This window comes from Triturus cristatus, chromosome 9 (assembly GCF_964204655.1).
Source record: "Triturus cristatus chromosome 9, aTriCri1.1, whole genome shotgun sequence".
Classification (NCBI taxonomy): domain Eukaryota; kingdom Metazoa; phylum Chordata; class Amphibia; order Caudata; family Salamandridae; genus Triturus; species Triturus cristatus.
In genome coordinates, this window is record NC_140592.1 from 273,363,576 (window position 1) to 273,387,703 (window position 24,128).

The 24,128-nt window shown below is 44.5% G+C and overlaps 1 long non-coding RNA gene across 1 annotated transcript in view; it reads left to right on the forward strand.

Moving 5' to 3' along the window:
• LOC146797746 (uncharacterized) overlaps positions 1-24,128 on the forward strand; it is a 1,134,092-nt gene that overhangs the window by 232,794 nt on the left and 877,170 nt on the right. Inside the window, exon 3 of the long non-coding RNA XR_014969036.1 lies at positions 14,278-14,331. This is a non-coding gene — a long non-coding RNA (uncharacterized LOC146797746). The remainder of the gene's footprint in view (positions 1-14,277; positions 14,332-24,128) is intronic.

A 24,128-nucleotide genomic window follows, 5' to 3' on the forward strand; every position in this document is an offset into this window, starting at 1 on the left:
TCTGGGCAGTGCTATGTTTTGGTGGACCAGTTCATATTCCTCTGATTATACAAGTGCTGTCCTTCAGAGGTTAAAACTGTTGTAATTTGCAAGTTCTCACTTGACTCCATTATGTCCAGGGAAATACTCTCTGACCATTGTTGTTAAAGAAGACTGACCATGAGTGACGACTTAGCTACTTGTTGGCAACCTGTTGCCAAATGTTTGTGGCAAATTTTCTTCAAAGAAGAAAATGCTTGCCTTTGAAAAAGAAATGGCTGTTTGAAAACCTGAGTCCTTCTAATTTTGACAAAGAAAAAAAGAAAATACATTGGCTACACCAGTGATCACTGGGCTGCAGATGTTTAAAAAAAATATGTTTTCTGCATTCACCGGGTGCACAGAGACATACCATATACAGGAGGAGCCAAAGGTACAATTCTGTTCTGGCACAAAACAGTTAGTTTAATTTTAATTTCGTATTTGCATCCATTTCTTCATTTTTCTTTAAAAAATTGCCAAAGTTGATTACTACGCTAAATGTTGTTTGGACTGGACCAACCATGATGCTGTTAAATGACTAGAGGATATGTGGCTGGTACGTTATTGTTGGATCTTGGAGAAGGCTTTGCCATAGCCATGGCCACTGGAAATATGCAATTTTGCGACCACATAGTTTTCCCGCATAATTATATATTTGCCGCATGTTAGACCTGGCACCATTGGCGTGGGTTTCCCTTGCATTTTTTACCTTTACCGCCAGTGTTTTTGATATGTGTTGGACTTTCTTTGCTGGTCTAGATGCTTTGGGGACTTTTCCACTGCTGTTCAGTGCCAAAGTGCAAGTGCTCCCTTTGTAAATTACTGTTATGGATTGGTGATTCCATGATTTGATTTGATTTACTAGTCCGTCCCTAGTACAGTGCACCGTGTGTGCCCGTGCCTGTAAATCAATTGCTGCTGGTGGGTTTGCAGCACTGATTGTGCCACACATAGAAGAAGCCTGTAAATGTAACTCTAGCCTGCCATTGCAGAGCCTGTGTGCAGTCTGGTACTGCCATGTCGACTTTGCAAGTGCACCCACTTGCCAGGCCCTAACCTTCCCTTTTCTTACATGCAAGACTCGCCTAAGGTAGGCCCTAGGTACCCCTGTGGGCAGGGTGCAGTGTATGTGAAAGGTAGGACATACCCTGATATGTGTTGCATGTCCTGATAGTGAATTACTGCCAATTTCGTTTTTCACTATTGCAAGGCTACCTCTTCACATAGGACAGAATGAGGAGTTTGTTTATAACATCTTATAAACATAACTGGCCCTGGGAACAAGGTAGGAGATTAAAGTATGCCTGAACTCAGAATGTAAAAAGTGCATATTTTAGTGAGGGTGATTTTTACATTCTGAATTTGAAAATACCACTTTTAGAAAGTAGGTATTTTCTTGCCTGCCCATCCAGTGTGCCTCTGCTAGGTTTGTGTATTGCATGTCTGGCTTTTGAATGACGGGGGCTGGAGAGGGGCAGTGGCTCCTGAAGTCTGATGAGTCAGGGCTGGGCTGAATAGGACTGGTCTGCATTTGGAGTGGTGGGAGGAGTAGCACCTGCACCTGAATAAGGCTGTGTCTGTCTTCCACTATGAAGGCTCCGCCCCCCTGTGGTGTGTCTGGAGCCAGGGCTTACACTGACAATGGAGGTTGTTATGCACTTGCAAAGTGCCCCACAGAACTGGTTTTGGCTGGGTATAGACACTCTCTGCCTTCAGAGAACAAAGGATTTTGGGTTATTAAAGAGGGGACCAGATCCCAGACTTTTAGATCACTTCTGAGAAATCAAGAGGAACCTTGGCCAAGGAGAAGAGCCGGAGAAGCTGAGGAAGAATACTGCCCCTGTGCTGTTTGCTATCTGGGGTTGGCCTGCAGTGGATACTTGCTGCCAAGGAAAGGAGAAAAGGACTTTGTTGTTTGCTGTGTCCCCTGATTAAGGAAGATCTCCAAGGGCTTGAAACTCAGATTGCCTCCTGTTCTGAAGTCTCAGGGATACAAAGACTTCACCACCAGCTCCCCTGAACTTCCTTGCTGAGAATTCTGACCTGCAAAGAGGTGCCTGCTGTTGTTTTGGACCCCTAGAGACTGTTTTCCGCAGAGAGCTGGAAGAATCCACGCATCGTCCCAGATCGTCGCATCGCATCGAGGCACCAAGTTTGTCGCATCGTTAGAGGATGCAGTAATAAACCAATGCATCACCTCCCCACGCAGTGAGAAACCAACGCATTACCTCCTCTTCGGTAAGGAACCGACGCATCACATCCCTTGCGCAGCAGTAAGGAACCGACGCATCACCTTCCCTGCAGCCTGTTTTGTTTGTTTGTGTGACTCATTCCAGGTACTTTGTGTGAAAGTTGTTGCATCTGCAATTTGCTTTGAACTGAACTATTTCTACCATCTGAAAGTCATATTTTTATTACTGTATTGTGCATTCTTGTCGTTTGGTCTTGTTTGGTTTTAGATGAAGATTGCTTATTTTTCTACACTGGTTGGGTGTCCATTTGTAGTATTTTCAGTGTATTACTGTATGTGTTCGCAAATGCTTTACACAGTCCCTCTGAGATAAGCCTGTCTGCTCGCACCAAGCTACCAAGGGGGTGAGCGGGGTTATTTTAGAAGTGTATCCCCCTTACCCTAACTAGAAGCAATGGTCCCTATTTGGACAAAGGTCCCTACCTCTGCCAACTATCGACCCCCATTTCTAACATTGCATAATCCATCATCTGCTGCATAATCTGCAGTTGTTAACCACACAAAAAGGTTTGTTTATAGTTCATACGGTTAAAAAGTTACTAAACACGCAGCAACACATGTTGCTGCGCAGAAGCAGGCCCTTTACAATGGTGTACTGGTTACCTTTCTGTTGCTTATTGCTATATTTGGGTGGTAAAAAGGTACTAATGAGGTACAGCCAATGCCCAGACTTTATTTAAGTGTAGAAATGACAAAATAAGGAAGTAATGCTATGTAAACATATTCCATTTTATGCCGCATAATTTGCTTTTTCTTGATGCATAATTTACCAACCCGGCCGCATAATTTGGCCCTCCCCTGCTGCATATTTCCAGTGGTCCAGGCCATTACCGAGAGAATGAGATTAACCTTAATAAATGCAACCACAATCCTTTACTACTATGGTCCCAAAGCAATATCCTAAATGTAAGTCTTTCAGTCTCAGGCACATGACTTTAGAAGAAATTGTAGCTACGTTTGTAAAAGGTTGATTTTGGAGAACAGGATAGATAGATATGTACCTACTCTCCCTCCCACCCGCACCCCTTGCTCCAAAGGAAGGCTCACTGGCTCAATTTGATGGCTATCTCGTTTACCATAATGTTCGATACAAGACACAGCACCTGTACATGAATTGCAAGGTGGCGTGGAGGAGCTTCTTTTGTTTGTTTACTAGTCCTAATTATATCATCATCATCATCATCATCATCATCATCAATTAATCTTTATTTGGCCAATTTTTGGCCATAAAACACACAAAGCCATCTGGCATTAGACAACATAAAGTGCAGGGGGCCATATAAAATAGGCAAAACGTATTAAATTCATGATAAGCGTAAAAATTCAGAATTTTTAGAGCGACAATCAGATAAATATTGTTTCAACAGAGCGGGCCCTCCATGATTTTCTTAGGTCTAACTGCAGCTTTTAGAAAAGAGTATACCCTGAAGCAATTAGCAGGTGTATTCAATAGTTGCAAATTGCAAAAAGCCTCTCTACATTTGCGATGGCCCAATGATTTTAAAAGAGGTTTGAGCAAAAGTCCGCGATGGTATCTAAAATAAAAGTTGCAGAAAAACATATAGTGTAATAGCGATTGTTCAGAGACTCCATCGCAGGAACATGTTAAAAATGTCCCCCTAGCATTTCAGTTGGGTTACCTGCGCTCATGAGCCGCCAAACTGTACTAGCCCTAAAACAGAATTGGAGAGAACTCTTCCATAGAGAGAGGCAAAGTGTCAAATAAAAAACAGGCTCTGCAATTGCAAAGTTTCTGTAAAAAACCAACACCGTGTTTTTCGTTAATTCAGTTTGCAGCCTTCTAGTTTCACAAAAATCCCAAAAGTGGCTCTTGACCAATGATTTCTCATCTTTTTTAATACTCTTTGGGGACGAAAAAGAGAAACCAACCTCAGTTCCTGAAATGTGCGCAAGATGTAATTTAACCAGAGAATGGTGCTCCATTATCCAAACTGAGACAATCCATGCTGATGTCTCTACAGAGTTGAGAGTGCGGATTAGCCCACACTCCGGCCCCATTAGTAGTGAAGCTAACTGAACCCTGTTGGCTATGTATCACTGGTTTAGCTCCAGGTGCATGATATGAAAGGAGGCTTTGGGCGGGAAGTGTAAAAGCCTCCGGCATATACGATTTTCCTCTAGATGGAGAAGGGCACTTTTGTGGCATCCCCAAACCCCCACCCCATACGTGGCACCTGTGACACACTGTGCGTCATCAGTGGCCAGATGGTTCCCCTTCCCCTCGTGCATGGCAGGTTGAAAAGTGTCCCAGCTGACCTACTCGGCTTAAGACATGAACTGTTCAGCTGGGGCTGCCACGACCCCGAAGTATTAAAAATAACTCTCAAGTAGCTAAAGTTATTTACGCCATGCAGTGACTGCCCCATGATAACAAGCCTGCAGGTGGCAATCCTACCTAAACCACAGGCCATGATCTGGGACTTGCCATAATTGGTAACCAAGTCAAGACTACCAATGAAATGGACAAAACGGTCCACCCATGCCCGCAGGGCGTTTGGTGTCCGGGCCAGGAGAACAGCGTCATCCGCATGGAGCAATGCTGGCACCGGAGTAAAAACAACTCTAGGCGTGTCTACAGGGGTTAGTGTCAAGTGAGGGCAGAGGTCATTAATATATAGTACAAAAAGCAGCGGACTAAAATTCAGCCTTGCCGCATTACACGCTTCAAGCAGACTACAGGGGACATTTCTCCATTCAAATTGATGATGATACAAGAAACAGCACCTATACATGTATTGCAAGGTACAATGGAGAAGCTTTTTTTTTTGTTTACTAGTCCTAATTATATCTATATATTGAATAGTTTGCAATAAGAACCTGCTGTGAAAGACTGCGCCTCTGCAATCATTACAGTGTTCGAAATTATATTTGGATGTTATGTGAATGCTCTGAAAACAATTGCCAACATTCTATAGCTTCTCTAGGTGCACATAACTCTCTAAATGCTATGCTTTATTTTTAAGTAGGCGTTTTACAGGCAGCCTTTTCTTATGGGGCTCATGGTGCCTCTTGGCCGACTGCAACCTCTGGTAAATTAAATAACCAAATTATTATTCAGTCATGGGCTTTTAACAGCCTCAAAGCAAGTGGATGTTAACTAAATGATGCAGTTTATCCCCCCTCCTTCCCACTGCCAGCTTGCCTATTACAGAAAGGCTGCCAGCTTTAAATAAGTGCTACCCAGATGGTCCTCGCATGACGCCCACTTGGTTACAGAACCTAAGCAGGAAATAACTCGGCAGCCACTACAAGCTGGGGGTCAATTGAGGGGGAATGCCTGTTGCTTCGCAGTTTTTGCATATATAAATCTGTTAATGTTCTCTCGGCATTGTGTGGTCTAAACACAAGCGTTGTCTTTCTCCGGGTCTCGCGTGAACTTGGATGCAGGCCCAGCCGACGAGGATCTTCGAGAGAAGCTGCAGTTTCGGAATGCTGTCACAGCTTGCTTCCTCTGTGTGAACACATTGCTTCCTGGATGCTCTCATCTTCTCCAGAGCTGAAGGCCTGCGCGCGCGGGAAGTCCTCGCCGATACGCGGCCTCTGATAGGCCAGGCAGTCAGGCCTCAAGTGTTTGCTGGACGAGACTGCACAAGTGCAAGAGCGCCTGGCCTATTTTTAGCATGGCGCTGAAGACAATTTACTTGGCCCGAGCTGTGTCTGTCTCTCTCGCACTTTCTTCTCGTCTGCCACACTTCTGCACTCTATTTCATCAGCTACAGATGTGGCACGCAGCCGTCTCCCGAGAAGTCATGAACTATGTCGTCTGCACAGTTTAACAGCCAACATCTGCCGCAGCAGCAGCCTGATGGAAACAACAGCATGGAAATTATTTTTTTTAAGCAGAGCGATAAAGCGGCCCAGCCTACAGGACTCTGGCTTTCATTTACCCTCAGTGGATATTTATTTAATATTAATTACTTCAAGATAACTGCGGATAGCCGTTGAAAATGCATTCTTTTTGCATTTAGAAAAGTAGTACATAAAATATAATACGCGAAAGAAGTTGAATATGTTGGTTTGAAAACTTTTTGTTCTCGAGAGACTGAAACGCGTTAAAATATAAACCTAGAAAATGTGCATAAAACATGTCTGCAGCTGTGATGTCCATATAGGAGTCTGTTGTTTTACCCATGGAAAAAATGTGAAGACATTGCTCATTTTGTTTGCATATGAAATGCATTAGCGTTTCTTATTTTCATGAAGCGCTGCCTTCTGATTTTTCCCAGTACAATAAATCATCTCACATGAACAGCGCCGTTCTGTTACTGGAAACAGTTTGTTTTCATATGTGTAATGCGATGCATTCCTTCTTACGATATTTATGGAACCGGATGACTTTGCCCCTTTGGATGCTAGTTGTGGCCATTACTAATAAAACATGTAGCTGTTCGTTCTGCTTCACAAAAAGTTGGTACATATTTTACTCCAGGTTTGTCTGCTGCAACAGCAGAATAAACAAGGAGTGGTACAAACACACTTGGCTTCTCCCTTGCTTGCTAATTTAAATGTGCTCACCGCTCTCCTAGATGTATTGTTCTTAAGATCATACAAACCTTGCCGCCACCTGCCCTCCTTCCCTCTTTCCGTCACCTGTGCTGCTTGCCTCTACCTGCCGTCCCTTTCTCCTTCCATTGTCCATGTTGCTTGCTCTCCCCTGCCGTCCCTTTCTCCTTCAGTTGTCCATGTTGCTTTCCCACCCACGCCCTCGACCCCTCCTTCCATTGTTCATGTTATTTGCCCCAACTGCCCTCTTTCCCTCCCACCATTGTCCGTATTGCTTGGCTCCACCCGCCCTCCCTTTTCCATTGTCCAGCTTGCTTGCCGTCTTTCCCTTTTCTATGTTGCTTGCCCTCAACTGCTTTCCCTTCCTCAGTTGTCTGTGTTGCCCCTCCCTCCATTGTCCGTGTTGCCCCCCTCCACAACAACATAAAGCATTCTGACGCAGATACCTCAGGGTGGGGGTCTTAGCATGTTTACCCCACCTGCCCTGTGTGTTGCTTCCCCCTCCCTCTGTGTCCTCCCAACCCTCAATAAAAAAAAGCGTGGTGACTCACCCACTGATATCCATGTCATATTGTTTTTTTCCCCACACCCTCTGTTGTCGGTGTTGCTTCCTGCCCTCCCTCCCAGCAACATTAAACATGAAAGGAACATGATCTAGCCAGCACTGGCTGTGTCTCATAGCTTTCTTTAAACTTTCAACCAGGGTACTCCGCAGCAGGGCTGCTGTACAGCATGGCTAGAACACATTAACAAAGCGAATACCTTGCGAAAGCAAGACTTATTGGCTTTGCTGATCCTTGTTTTGTGATTGTAGAAGGGGAGGGGCTGTTCTGATGTCAGTGGGGATGTTGTTCCAAAGCCTGGGTCCCTAAATGGAGAATTCCTGGTTCTGGTCTTGCCCACAACAGGCAGAAAGACCTATTATGGGCATTACCAATACCTACTGTGAGCTTAGGTTCAGCTCATTACATATCACTGACTGGCTTTCTTGTCAATCTCATTTGCTTGCTTCTTACTAAATGTTTTTTTTAAAACTCTTTTTGTATTTGCCCCTTCCCTGGAGCTGAGTTTCTTTACCATCCCTTCAATCGAATGTCTTGTATCATTCTACTACTTACATTCAGGAAACTATTTTTTCATTTGCTTTTAGCATTCAATGGGAGTCTATTTTATTGCAATGCCCCCTCTGCAATGTGTGCTGCTTCCACCTTTACACCCAGACCACCCTGGTTCTCTTCATGTTGTTCCCCCTTCTCCCACCTTGTCCATTTCTTCCCCATACCTCCTGGACTGGCTCATCTTTTTTAAAATAACCTCACCTCTCTGTTCACTGTTGCCACTCGTCAATGGCATCTGCTATTTTGGAACTGTAAAAAAAAATACAAAATGGCGGGCGGTCTCATGATGTATTAGCATGTATGTGTGGTGACGCATGGCCAAATGTATATCATCCCACTGGTGCGACCGTAGAATCATAATACATATGTGCACATGCAGGATGACACATACATGCAGCACACAAATACATTATTGCCATTTTTTTGCTCATTTTGTACAGTGTTGGCACTAACGATTTTTAGTGATGTGTACAGTTATCCCTAGCTGTCTGTTTCTAGAGGCTAATCAGATCACTGTACTCTTTTTGCACCTTCGTATAGGTGCGAGTGTTATGTGTTACTATTGCCCAACTTAAAGCTTCTCATTTTATCAACATCATAAGGATGAAAGGCTAAGTCAGCAACACCAGGATTTGATCACTGGTCCTGCATGTTTACTCACCAATTTCTGCAGAATCTGCATTAACCTTATATTCAAATACTGGCGTATTTAGTTTAGGGGCCCCATAGATGAACTCACTGAATTGAAACCTTCCTGAAATTAGACTCTTAAGTGGAAAAGGCGAGTTTGAAGATTAAAGTAAAAAATATATGTCATAGGAGCATTACTAAATGTCATGTTACTCTGCACCATTGCAAAGGTACTCCAGAAGTTCATTCAGTAGCATACCCTCTAAGGGCAGAAAGATGTTTAGAATCTTTGGTGGTGTAATGAAAAAAGCATGCTAGGTGATGCTGGTGCTATGGATTACAGTATCAGCTCTGTATTTTAGAAGAGACTTGAAATCTTGTGCTATTCAATAAAGAATGCATATAGAATGGTGTATCATCAAATGCATCTGGAATGGGAGTTATGTAGACTAAAAGAAAAAGGGGCAAACAGTCCAAGGTGTGGTTATTCTGCTTGTCATCTCCAAAACATATATTTTACTGATGTGGCAAGCTACTACACGTGGAGTGTATGAGACCAGCTATATATGGCTTCATATCTGTAAACTATTCTGAAATCATTTTAAAATCAAACATTTTCAAAGCCCCCAGTTGTTATTACAGAGTCTAGGCCCTCATGTATCATTCCATTAAACGATTGGTAAGGTTCCTATTCGTAAAATCAGAGCCTTTCTGACCTCAAAATTGCCTTTTTTAATTCACCAAACCCCAATAGCGATTCAGTAATATGTTACCAAATCTTACAGAATCGCTAATTGGGTTTGGGAAATAGATACCGAATCTGTATTTTCAAGGAGCGTGTTAAGGGCGCCCCTTCCAAATACCGATTCTTTCAGGGATGTATTAATGTTTTGCAACTGAAATCCAATCGCAAAACAAAACTATTTTACCACCTTCTCAAAGCAATTCAAAAGTGGGCTGCATAAAAAAAAATATTGCTTTTTAAACAGACACAGACATAGTGGTCTGCTGACCCGAGCAGGCCACCGTGCTTGTGATTGCAGCCAATCGCAGTAGGTCACAACGTACGACCTACCAAATGCATACTAAAGAGGTAGTTCGAATTATTGAGATCCAATCTATTAAAACATAGGTCTGTTCTCAAAATAGCAATTGGATTAGTTAGAAGTTGGTGCGCTAATTGTGACCACTTCTAAAAAACCTATTTTGTACATTTCATTTAAGGAATCTCAAATTGCAACTCGTTATTTGTCACAGTTTATGATTCCTTAAATAGAATCTTTGTACATGAGGCCCCTAGTTTCTATATGGCTCTTAAAATCTATTTAGTTTTGAAGTTTAAAATTAGGTTTTCTTTTTCATCTCACAAATTCATATTTGTGTCGTTAACTACATGAACTTTTGAAAACAGGGCAGTGAAACAGAGTACTAGTGAGCAAATAGTGACATCTACAATGAGGCATGGTGGTCTGAGGCAGCAATAACAAACTGTAGCTCTGATATGCAGAGAGAAAAACCCTTTGTGTCAAGGCCATTGCCATTTTATTTTATTGAAACAGACTCCCTCTTTGGGTGTTGGTTTCTCAGTCACACTGGGACAGAAATTTGGCTGGAGCACCAAAATAAAAGTGGGCCCCATCAGTGAATCAGATAGTTAAAAAAGTGGCCCACATTTGCAAATCAGGGCAGTTTGATCTTGTAAGGATTCACTGTATTGGTGTTTTACAAGGTATGGGAGACTGCATTCATTTCTGCTTTATGCAGGCAAAGTTTGTGGTACTACCTGGCAAATTAACAATAAAAACTGCCCGACCATAAAACAGGTCACAGCCCACTAACTGACCTACTAGACCCGCTCTTTTGACACTTCCAGACTGTCCTGCAGTCCTGCCCTGGTTGGTTTCAGCAAAACAATACATTTTCCTTAGCTGGTGAAAATAGTATTGATGTCATGGAGCCTCATGTACAGTTTTGCAAACTTTAGATGTTTTCAGTTCAGGCTTTAGCCAAGACCTTTTGTTTTACAAAATGTATATGTATAATATATTTACTTAAAGGGCCTTTCAGCTACCTCTTTTCATCCATTGGTCTGTGTTTGCCAACTAGAGACCTAAATTCGGAGGTATGGACCCTGTCCAAGTAGGGACCACAATGCTAGTCAGAATGAGCTAGATGCACACTAAAAGATAGCCTATGCTCACCCTCTGTTAGCCTGGCACAGAGTAGTACGGCTTTTCTAAAGAGGCAATGTGCAAAGTATTTGGGCAACCCTTAAATTACAGTAACTCAAAGAAAACACCACAAAAAGACTCCACACAAGTGTAGAAAAATAGAGACTAAAATGACAAACATCCAATAAGTAGAAGTTGATATATATATTTTTAAAGATTAAATGTGAAAACAGTGCTTAATAGTCACTAACAGTCAAAGGTTGCTTGCGGTCGCCAGGGACCAGTGCAAATTCAAAGTTCAGGCTGACCACAAAAGAGGGCAGGCCGGCTACAGGACCCAGACAGGACGCACTGAGGAAATACCTTGGATGGAGCTTTTGACTACATCAAGAGCCTACTGCATCATCATCGAGCCACGCGAAGGCAGCCCTGTGTCGTCATCGAGTTTCGTTGAAGTGAATGCAATGCTTCATCGTTGAGCCTTGCAGAGAATCGTCATCGAGCGGCGCAGGCAGTGGAACCAATGTCATTGAGCAACCTCTGCGTCGGAGTGGAAGAGTGATGCAGCAGAATTTCTCACTCAGTTCAAACAATGTGTTGGTAATCCGCTGCAAAACCCACTTCTGAGTCCCAGGACTGGAGGGAGGAACTCAGGCAAGGGTAGTACTCACATATGGCAGAGTCCAGCAGCACCAGCAGGATTGCAGGAAGTCTTTTGTGTTCCTGAGACTTCAAAAAAACAGGAGTCAAGCCAGCAAGCCCTTGGAGTCACTCTGGGTTCAAGTGAGATGGGCCCAGCCCTTGTCCTCAGCAGGGTAGAGGTCATCAGGCTGCAGGGCAGCTCAGCAAAGCAGAGAAGCAGTTCCTCAGAACAGTCAGTCTCAGCAAAGTAGCAATCCATACAGCACAGCTGTTTTTACTGCAGCAGAATTCTTCCCAGGTCCAGTAGTGTACTGATTTGGTAGTCTCCGAGCCATGGTACTTCTACTCAAAATGACATTTGATGTAGGGGGTGACTTCAAAGGAACTCTCTGAAGTGCACAGCAATCCCTTTTAATCCAGTCCTGCCTGCCAGGCTATGTGTGAGAGATAATCAGCTCTTTGTGTGTGGACAGGACACTGTCTTTTCAGATGTGGGCCACCTCTCCCCCTTCCTGCCCAGGAAGGCTGTCAGAATGCAGATGAGTCATCTGTCACACACAGTCCTTCTGTGTTTGTGGCTGTCCAGAGGGAATGTACATAGTGTAGCTGTCACCCAGCCCAGACGTGTTTTGGAGACAGACTGCAGGCACACAGAACAAAGTTAAGAGCAGAGAAATGTCCACTTTCTAAAAGTGGCATTTCTAAAATGGTAATGTCAAATCGAACTTTACCACTAAAGAGGATTTATCACCACCATTCCAAAAATATGAAACATGATGTGTCCAGTACTTTCTGATCTGGAATTACAGCTTAAAAAATGATTTTAAGAATCCCCAATGCTAGCCTATGAGAGGAGTAGGCCTCACAGCTGTGAAAACAAATGTATCTGTTTGTCACGCCCAGCTCATGTAGAACTTAAAATTATATGTCGTGCCTTTTGGTTGCACAGCACCCTTCTGTTAGGGTCCCTCAGGGCCCACCTTAGAGGTGACCTAAGTGTAATAAAAGGGGGCGATTAAGGCTTGGCAAGTGGTTTTAAATGCCAAGTTGAGGTGACAGTAAACTGCACACACAGGCCCTGCAATGGCAAGCCTGACACAGGCTTGAAAGACTACTTGTGTGGATGGCACACCTAGTGCTGCATGCCCACTAGTAGCATTTAGATTACAGGCCCTGGGTATATGGTATACCACTTTACAATGGGCTCAAAGGTAAATGAAATATACCAATCAGGTGTACATCAATGTTACCATGTTTAAGGGAGAAGCACATGCACTTTAGCACTGGTCAGCAGTGAAAAAGTGTTCAGAGTCCTAAGGCCAACAAAAAGATACAGCAAAAAGTGGAGGGAAGCATGCAAAAACTGGAGGGAAGACCACCATAAGGATGACAGCTCTAACACGTGGCCATTCCACCATGCATGTTGTACATGGTGTAAATATTCTCAAGATGTGCATATTTGAAATGCACCCTTAAACTTGGAGTACATCTCCTGTATCCACATTACAAATGTCCATGACATGCCGGACATTTTCTCATAGCCCATTTGATGGATTTCTTTGCAAGATTCTCTTCATTTACATGACAGTCTTGTGCAGAAGTGACACAATCAGAAACGGCAGTGTGGGCACCTCCGCTAAGGCAGAGGAGTGTAGCCCCGCTGAACAAAAGTAAAAATAAAATGATTATAACTATTGTTATTATCATTTTAGTTTTCCTATTGCAGAAAGTGGCTCTCGGGTCCGGGTGTGCACAGCAGCTGGGGGGAGTGGTTTACACTCCCTAAGTGCACACAACTACTTGGCCAGCCCTTTTGGACCGCACAAACAGTCACGCACACTTTGCATCTTCCTCACCAGGCTGCATTACATAGCCTGGTGAGGAACATGCCCAGCCTCCCATTCCCCTTCTGAGCGGCGAACCATGGCGCTCAGACCAATCGCTACGTTGCATTGTAACATTGGGATTGGCTCAGATGAGCTTGGGAGCCCGGGTGCTTCCTGCTGCCGGCCGGGACTGCAGGAAGAAGGAAGATGACGGAAGACGGAGGACGGAAGAGAGACAGTGGCCGGCCATTACAGGTAAGGTTTTTTTTTCTCTTTTCATCGTCCCCCACTTCCCCCGCACAACCACTTAGGTCCAGTAGCAGCCGCTACTGAGAAATGGTGGCAGCCCACAACCCTACAAGGAACATCTTGTTGAATGCCACATGTGGGAGCATCACACCTGGCAGATTCATCTTCATATGACGGAACTAGTGGCAGCTCTGTCATTGGGAACTACATTTCTACACTCAGAATGAACAGAAAGAAGGACGGACAGAACTTCAGCCTATTTTTGGCAAAATTCAAGTTTCTGCACTCCTTTAAACGAGGCCCTAAGCTTTTACTTATCACTGGGAATAATTTAAATGAGTCAGTAGAAATAAACATTATAGGCCTTCAGTGTGGCATAAAATATAGATCTTGAGATACCATGTTGCAAGACAAACTATCAGTAAGCAATGTGAGTGTCCTTTTTTGGAAGCATTTGCTTCAGTGAGGTGACACATATTTTTAGGGCTATAGACATGCCATTATGGGTGCAAGCAAATGTTTGCTGTGTATGTGCGCTAAATTGTGTCCACTTAACAAACTGTCACTTTGGTATCTCTTACTTGATGTTTGTCTGTCCACATTGCATGTCTATGGCCATATGATCACCCACACCTACATAAATGTCTGTGCTCTGCTGTGGTGGGCAGCAACGATGCATGTTTCTCCCACTCATGCCGTAACATACAGTGTGTTTGCAGAGTGGTTCAATGCTTCACTTCCCAGAGCTTCTTGTGATTTGTAAAATCCAGGTCCTGAGAATCTTTGTGCAATGGGTGTCTCCAAAACCTCCTAAACTGATACCCTTTTGTTGTTGTTTTTAACAGACATCCCGCTCATCTGATGCCTCGCTAAATTTAGCTCCAAATAGCCTCATAATGGTAAGTTGTTGTTTCAGCCACTTGAACGTCGTGACCCAGCGGCTTGTGAACAAGGTTGTGGGTGGTGTTGTGCCTCGTTGGTTGAAGATGCAGTATACGTGCAAGAGAAAGCTATAAAGAGGGGATAACACATGGACATCCTAAATAAGTTAAATGCTGGAAATGGTAGCAAGAAGCTGGGTCAGTGGAGTTGAAGTGCTTTTTGTTGATGTTGAATCGTGTGTGTGACACCCAGGACTTAATGGTTGTTTTGGTGGTGGCGGTGGCCTTTTATGTCTTCTTCTATGTATAGTATGCGACGACCCAGTTGTGACATCCTGCCCCCTTTGTCACACAAATTCGTAGTTGGACATAAAATGTCCTTCCCCTGTGCCTCTTCCAACATTATACAAAATGTGGCATGGCAGGATTTCCAGTAGAATGCCAAAGAGACAGACAAATAGCCAGTGTGTAAAGTATTTTGCCAGTGGTCGGCTAAAAGGACTTTGGGGTGATTCAGTACTAGTGTTACCTGCACAGAGTTCCAAGAAAAGGCATATTTCCTGGTACAGTTAAAAGAAGATACTGTGGAAGCTTGCATTGTTTATCTCTCTGTGCTTCATTTGTACTTGAATAAATATGAAACCTCTTAAGCAACTGTGCTCTGCTAACAAAGTTACTTCCATTCTGGAAAAGCTGCTTCATTACAAACTGGATAAAAAAATATATATATAATCCCTCACAATTAAATGTATCTGATACTTTAATACGTGTGCAGGAATCATCTCTTCTTTTTTCTAATTCGTTTTTGGAGAATCCATTATGCTCAATAAAATGGCGCCGTCACATCACACTTTACACGAATTGATTAGTGTGCAATGGACCATGTAGAAATACATTGACCTGTTCCCATGTATTTGCCAAGGTATACAAACTACCAAACGAGACCTTTGCTAAATTGATTTCTGCAGCTAAAGCTGAACCAATGCAGGTTAATTTAAAGCCATTGTAGATATCTTTCAATTTGTTCAAACACGGCCTTCTAACTTTAGGAGGTCATGTAAAGGCGTTTGAACAATATTTCATACCTCTTTTTTTCTTTACTTTCGACTACTGCATGTCACCCATATCACTGTGGCCTGGAAGCAGCTAACATTTAAAGGTTCATGAAGTGATCAGGTAGAAGACATTACATTTAGAAGGTCACACGTGTCTTTTTCTGTTAATGGACCCTCTTCTGTGCTTCAGGATAAAATGTGATTTGCTAGTATTTTGCCACACGCTTGCAAACTACAATAATTGCAATAATTAGGTGCCCTCCTCCCCACCCAACGCCCCTGAGGCTGGGGCCTGCTTATGCTCTTAAATATTAGGTTCAAAGAAATCTTCGAGGTCGGAACAATTTTCTGCTAGATTGTAGAGTGGGCTATCATTTATTGCAACAACTCCCATGTGTCTGAATGCTTTAGGTGGGCCTTTTTCAGGGTCCACCTGTAACAGAGTGGGTTTACTACGCTTAGCCTACTCATTCTTGCCCTGTTTTAACTGGATCCTTTGTATAATATTACTCTATACGTTCACGGCAGCCACACAATCTAGTCTCCCTCTTTACAAGGACCAGTAAATGTATTTCAGGCATTCCTGGGGGCGCAATGGATGTTTGCATCTTCTTTTTGTATCCACTGGGCATACCTGTTTTATATCAGTGACCAATACCCATCACGCAGATGCATGTTATGCACCTGCATAATTTCAAGTTGGGGTCCTTTTATTTGCATGGGAATGTGGCACCTTGCAGAAGAGGGATCACGTTTGTCCTTAAGCTCACTCCCCATTATAGGTGGAGGCATAGGGGCATACACACTTGTGCTGGAACACAATCTATACAGTTCATAAGTGATGCAGAGTTTGTGTACTTATTAAGGCAGCTTTTGTAAGGGGGCTCCTCTAGACACCTCTCCACCTGCTGGTGCAGTTGCACACTACACCCAAAGCCGGCTTTAGCGCTGGTGGCGCCCGGTGGGACAATTATTTTTGCCACCCCATGACAGCCTCCTTGGATTCTCTCACTACCACCGGGTAAAAAAATGCCCCATATCTCTCCAGTCACAAGCTATTGCTAAACACAGAGCCCCCCCCTAAGGTTGGTGCCCCCTCCACAGGTCAGCACCCAGTGTGTCCGCATCAGTTGCACTGCCTTAAAGACAGCCCTGACTACACCTTCTTATGAGAGTTCCCTACCTGCTCTCGGAAGCCAGGCCATTCACTGGCATTGAAATTTAGAGCGGTGGTTTGAAGCCACAACTATCTTTTATTGTTTTCCTTGGGTGAGGCCATTTTTGTAATAATCCAGTGCATAGTCCTGGAATTTACCTGGCGCACCCAATAAGGGTGCTCTGGCACATACCAGTTCTGTACACCTGTTTACTGTAATCCACTGCCAGGAGTGCAGACAAGAGTCTCAATATATTTGGAATGCTTCAGGGCCATTGCTATTAGTGTTTGAGACATTTCTCAGCATAGATTTGCACCTCAGAAAGAGAGTATTATTTCTTCCTTGATTTCCAGACACAAAACAGCTGCTACTGCAAATGTACACATAGATAATTAAATTTGCTAGCTATCTACAGATGTTTTGAAAATTCTGTGTTGCACTGCATAGCCTATTGATTGCATAGCTGATAGAGGTTTGTGATATGTTGGATTTAGAGGAAAGGAACATCTTCTTCCTTATCTTTTACCAATTGATTTCCAGTCATTAAAGATAGCTTATCGAGCAAAAATCCCCCAATTCTTCTCAATGGTTTAAACAGATTTTTGAACCCTGCATTTACTGAATTAGAAAGAACTGCGGGTTTCTTATCAAAAAGCTTCTATGCATGAGACCCTGTTTGTCAGGTGACCTGACAACGTCTAAAGCCAGATGCAACATGCTAGCAAGGTACTTTGTGGAAAAGGTTAATACAATCTGTGCCACCTTGCTGTGGGGCCTGGAATTCAGGGTCAGTGGCAAAATAATGCACCAGCTACGGAAGGCTAAGGAGAGTTTTTCAACCATCCCAAAGATTAGAGCAGAAGACATCGAAAGCCTACTTATCTCTATCAAATCAGGATCCCGTTTGGAGCCAGTGAGCTTAACCACTCTCTTCAGAATGGCATAATGTCCCCGGATTGGAAAACATGCCACACTTAAACCTCTCTTAACGAAACCCTCACTGGGACCTACTCGGCCAGAAAATTACAGACCTATTTCCCTGCTCCCAGGTGCTAGCAAAATTGTAGAGAAATTTGTCAATAAAAATCTCTCCTTATACCTGAAGGAACAGGGTATGCATCCCCCTACTCAAACTGGTTTCAGAGCACGAAACTGCATAGAAACCACCCTGTTAGCCATGACTGACGAACTTAAAAAAATCTTAGATTCAGGCAGCTCAGCAGCAGTCATATTTCTAGATTTGAGTGCCGCATTCGACACAGTTTCCCACCTAGTATTTATTAAAAGATTAGAAGAAGCAGGGATTAAAGGTACTGACCTCATTCTTAAGCAACAGAAGTTTCCAAGTATGGGAGTAAACATTCTGTTCAGACCCCCTGACCTCGGAATTCAGTGTGCCACAGGGCTCGTCACTGAGCTCTGCACTATTCAATGTTTATGTTCGACCACTGGAAGATATCCTAACAGATGAGAAAAAACAAGGACCCCCCTGAACAATGGATAGTTCAATTCCTAGGACAGGGACTTGAATAGTAATGACAAAATCTCCTAGGCAATATCAATAAAGTAAACAAATTACAATAAAGATATTGCCACTTTTTAACTTTTTATGTATACATATTGATTAAATGTAATGTGTTAAATATTGTTTCATTTTTTAGATGTTTTGTATAAATATAATTTGTTTAAATAATATGAGAAGAAATTATTAAAATAGTAACAAATTTGAACATATTTTTTCCGTCTTCCTTAGTCTTCTTATTGTCGTAGATATTGTGTAATTTGTTTACTTTATTGATATTGCCTAGGAGTTTTTGTCATTACTAAGATATCCTAACAGAACATGCATTGTCAATGGTATCATAGGCGGATGATACCCAAATAATTATCCATCTCACCTCAGACACTGCAGTACTCTCCAGTCGAATTAACGCTTGCTTAAAAGACGTCAATGACTGGAAGTCAAATAGTAATCTAAAATTAAATGGAGCCAAAACTGAGGTCCTGGTGGTCAGTAACAACCCATATCTCCGGACAGAGCTATGTTTGTCACCTCTCTCCCTGTAAAAATGAAATAAAAAGTCTAGGCTTCAGGATTTACAGCCCTCTGACAAAGGAGCCTCCAGTTAGAAAGCTGGCTGCCAGTCGCTTTGACATACTCAGACTGCTGAGGAAGACTTGGACCTGGCTCCCCCCTGCCACCTCTAGAATTGTACTGTCCTGTTTTGATTACGGGAACTCAGTTTATTTGGTATGCCCAGCATATGTAACCAACCGATTACAAGTGGTTTGGAATGCTGCAGCATGCATGCTGCAAAAAATACCCATGCATCATTCTGCCACCTCCACCCTCGCAGCCCTTCACTGGCTCCCAATATCTAAAAGAATCAAATTTAAATCCCTCTGTGTGGCCCCCAAGACAATGCATGGCAAGAGCCCTCCACTACTACAGCAGCTCCTGCTTCCTACGTGCCCAATGGACCTTTACGATCCATTAAACAGAAACTTTTTACAGTACCCAGGATTAAGAAGGCCAGAAGTGGGGATGATCCATTTTTTTTGTAGCATCAAAACTTGGGAACACTCTTCCTCTTTCGTTGAGAATGAGCAAGGAAGAACCCAACTTCAGAAAACTACTTAAGACACACCCACCTATTTGACTAAGCCCACTGACTCCACAGCTATTGTGCAACGAACATGACATTCAGGACTGGGAGGTCTGATGTGTAGCTAAAGGCACATCATGAGCCAGCCCCAGTAGGAAGCCTCTGAAGCGCTAGGGTACCACCAGCACACGGGCTGACCCAGGCTCAACAACCTTAGGCTCACTATACAGGAGGCCATTCTCCCAATAGATCCAATGTGATCCAGACTGATCACCTGCTGCCTGGTTTGCAGCCTGCTGCTGCAAACCCACAAGAGAAGGGCACTTGTTCTGCTCCTCACAGAACACCTCCCTGGAGGGACCTCCTTCCTGCTGCCAATGGGTCAGCGCAGGCAGGTCTCCCAGTTCAGCAATCTCTTCCCCGGTAGGCTCCAGGGCACCCCCCTCAGGGTCCGCCTCTTCCTGGGCCGTGGGAATCTCAGGGGCCAGTTTCCCATGCCCCCTACCTCTTCTCTTTAAGGCAGGTACCTGGGCCATTTTCTCAGGCTCCAGGTCCTCTTGAACACCCTTACTGGCTGCCATAGACCGAGTGGTCACGCAGGCCCACTCGGGCAAACCCAACATCTCTAAATGAGCTCTCCACTCCACCTTAGCCCAAGGGGAGCTCTCCAGATCGTTACCCAACAGACATTCAACAGGCATGGCTGGCCTCACAGCTACTTGAAGAGTCCCTGAGACCCCCTCCCACTCAAAGGGAACCTGTGCCACCGTGCAGTGGCTCTCTGTGTTGTCAGTGGCAACAACTGGGTATAATGCATTTGGGACTACCTGTTCTTCAGTCACCAGCTTACAACTGACAGCTGTCACACTGGCTCCGGTGTCTCTAAGAGCTTCCACCCTCTTGCCATTGATGGTCACCCACTGCCTGTATTTCCTAGTGTTATCAGGCAGCTGGGTCCTGGGGACCACTTCACAGTCTCCTAAAGGGACAAGGGACATCTCTGTGGAACCCCACCCATCTTGGGCACCCATCTCTTCCCCCAGGGCTACACTAGCCAACTGCCGAGTTAGTGCACCAGTGGGTGCTGTCTTCCCATACAAGGGACATCTAGTGTCATAAGAACAGCGGCCTACCTGACCACACTTAACACAGGTCTTGGGCCTGTTGTGAACAGGTTTATCTGTTGAGCCACTGCCTTCTTCTCAGGGGGAGGCTGGGAACCTTTCCCTTGGGGATTAATTTGGGGCCCTTTCTGGAACTCCCTCTGTTGTCCCCCCACTCTTCTGCTGGGGACCCTGCCCACCTTTGGCGAAGTCTCCCACATGACCCTTCTGGACCCGGGTGCTCACCCAGCGGTCAGCCTCCTCATCCAGCTTCCTAGGGTTAGTTAGCTTGCTATCAATAAGATGCTGGCATAGCTCTGGAAAACAGTTATTAGACAAGTGCTCCCATGCCAATAGAGCGCCTCAAACGTATCCACTTTTCTACCCTTCACCCAAGCATCCAATGCTCTGCAAAAAAAAGACACATACTCCACCCAAGTGGTAGACTCCAGTTTTCTGCAATTTCGAAACCTTTGTCTGTATAACTCTGGGGTCAAACCAAATCTGGACATTAGGGCTCCCTTCATGTGGGTATAGGACATCTGCTACTCTGTAGGTAAATCCAACAAAGTGTCCCTCCCATCACTAAGAAAGCGGCCCCACAACCCCGCTCCCCAATCCTTCTCAGGGACCCGGTGGGCCAACATTGCAGCTTCATAAGCCCTAAACCACTGACCAATATCCTCATTCTTGTGGAAATCGTTAACTACATCTTTGGGGATGTAAGCTCTTGCTTCTACCTGCACTGGTGGTATGCTGCCACCAGAGGGAGGAACCACTAAACTTTTGGCCTTGAGTTCCAATTCCCTCAATCCTCTCTCATGCTCAAAATGCATCCTCTTTTCCTCTGAGGATAACTTCTTCATTTCTAATTCCATCCCAAGCTCTATTTTCTTGCTCTCTGTCTTTCTGACCATTCATTTTGAGCCTAGCCAGCTCCAACTTATGCATCCTCTCCTTTGCTCTGTCCTCCGGCTCTCCCGGGGACAATCCTTTGGAAGAAACACTGCTGTCCGCCCCTGAAGGTGTTTCCCCTCCAGTTAGGCCCACTGGCCCCTCAAGCTGCCCATTTAAATCCTCTACCTCCACTGCTGGCTCCTCAGGATGCTCAGTGGCATTCCTAGATTCCACCCATGCCCTCAGCGCCTTTTGGAATTCCTCTTTCTTGGTAATGCCCTTCACAGAGATTTTAAATTTCTTGCACAAACCTTTGAGATGAGGCACAGTGTAAGTATCAATTCTCTCTTCTTCCAACACAATGTCTACTATGGATGCTGACTTGCTCATGGTAGCAAAAAAGACTGGCAGTTCTCAGGAATCAAAAATAGAAAAGAAGTTCCAAGAAATGTTTTTCTCAAAGTATGTGGTTGCGTTATGGTCTGCACTCACGAGTAGTGTACACCAATCACTGTATATGAATCACAAATGCAAGTCCAAATCCTCACTGCTCACCACCAATGTTAGATTTGGGGGTCTCTAGTTGGCATAGGTAGGTACCTGTGACAAATAGGGACCCTTGCGTCTAGTCAGGGTAAGGGGCTACACTCCTAAAATAACCCCTGCTCACCCCCTTGGTAGCTTGGCACGAGCAGGCAGGCTTATCTCAGAGGCAGTGTGTAAAGCATTTGTGAACACATACAGTAATAGTGACAACACTACAAATGGACACCACACAGGTTGTATTATAAAAATAAGTATTTTATATAAACTTAACACAAGACAAAACGAAAAAATTCCACAATACTGTACTCCAAAATAGTCTCTCAAATGTTATAAAATAGCTCAGTTCTCTCAAGTTGTAAATGCAACACTTTACTCTCAATGTACCTTAGATGTGTAGCGCATAGAAAACAAAAGGGTTGCAGGGAAGGTGATGCGTCGGTTCCTTACACGCAGGGGAGTGGATGCGTTGGTTCCTTACTGCTGCGCAGGGGAGTTGATGCTCGCTTCCATAATGTGTGGGGAGTTGATGCGTTGGTTTCTTACTGCTCTCCGGTGTGATGCGACGCGCTGGCATCTCGATGCAATACTCATCTCCGGTGCGATGCGACAAAATGGCGTCTTGGTTGCAATGCAACAGCGTTGGTGTGATGCGTGCACGCCCGACGGCCGTGCGGCGACTCGATGATCTTTGGAGCCGCGACAGGCCCTGCAACGCGCTTCTCCGGTGATGCGACGATGACCTATGTGGCAGCGTCCCGCTTCTCCGGCGTAGCGCCGCGCTTCGGTGATGCGATGATGACAGTGGCGGCTCGCTTTCTCGGCGATGCGATGACAGCGGCTGTGGCTGCGACACGCTTCTCGTTGTTGCGTTGTGTTTCCAACTCCCTGAGACACGCAGTCTCTCAGAAGTCCCAGCACAACAGCAGGCACTTCAATTCCCAGCAAGGGAATTCAGGGGGGAGCTGGTTGGTGAAGTCTTGTGTCCCTGAGACTTCAGGCAGGAGGCAAGCTCTAGTTCAAGCCCTTGGAAATTCTTCTTCAAGTTGATAGAAAGCACACTCCATCCTTTTCTCCTCTCTTTGGCAATGAAGCAACCACTGCAGGCCAACCCCTAAACACACAGCACAGGGGTAGTCTCCTCCTTCAGCTTCCTGGTTCTTCTTCTCAGCAAAGGTTCGTCTTGATTCCCAGAATTGATCTAAAGTTCTTGGGTCTGGGCCCCAATATTTATACTACTTTTCTCTTTGTTCTCTGAAGGCAGGGAGGCCTTTGCGTAGTCCAAACCAGTTCTGGTCAGTCCTGGAGCACTTTGTTGACATGTCTCCTACTTTCCTTTCACAGTGCAGGGCAGGGACATCAGACACACCACAGGAGGTTGAGCCAGCATTGTGGAGGGAAGGCCCAGCACTATTCAGGTGCCAGGTGCAACCCCTCCCACCCATCTAGATGCAGATCTCTCTATTTAGCCTTGTGCTGACTCAGCCTGTCTCCTGAAATCCCCCAGCCCCTGTCACTCAAACTCCAGACAAGGAATAAACACCCTAGCAGAGGCAGGTTTGGATGGTAAGACAAGAAAATACCTACTTTCTAAAAGTGGTATTTTCAAACATAGAATGTTAAAACCAACTTCACTAAAAGATGTATTTTATCATTCTGAGTTCAGGCATACTAAACTCGAATTTCTACCATGTTCCCTGAGTCAGTTAGGATTTGGTAGCCTTGCAATAGTGAAAAACAAAAATGGCTGTAATTCACTATCAGGACATGCCACACACATCGGGGCATGTCCTACCTTTTACCTACAATGCACCCTGCACTTGGGCCTACCATAGGGGTGACTAATATGTATAAAAGGGAAGGTTTAGGGACTGGCAAGTGGGTGCACTTGCCCAGTCAGCATGGCACACAGACTGCACACAGGCTCTGAAATGGCAGACCTGAGACACACTTTACAAGCTGCTCCGGTGGGTGGCACAATCAGTGCTGCAAGCCCACCCGCAGCATTGGTTACAAGCCCTGGGCACACACAGTGCACTGTACTAGAGTCTGACAAGTAAACCAATCAAGCCAATCATGGAGTCACTAATCCATTCATCAATTTACCATCGGGAGCACTTGCATTGTGGCGCTGAACAGCAGTGGCACAGTACCCAAAGCATCTATAACCAGCAAAAACACATGAGGCAACAGCAAAAAAATGGAAGGGAGACCCACGCCAATGGTGCCAGGTCTAACAGTAGCCTTGTGCTTTATAAAGGCCTCGTCTAGTATAGTATATATGTGAAGACTGAGAGACTTGGATTAGTTAGTTTGCGATATAAAGGTTATGTGCAAATATATGGCAAACTTGATTTGATTTGTCAGTATTTCTGATGCTTTACCATAAATGCTTTATCATGGTTTGTTGATCTGCATCAAAAGAATTTCTATGTATCCTTGTTTATGTTTGAT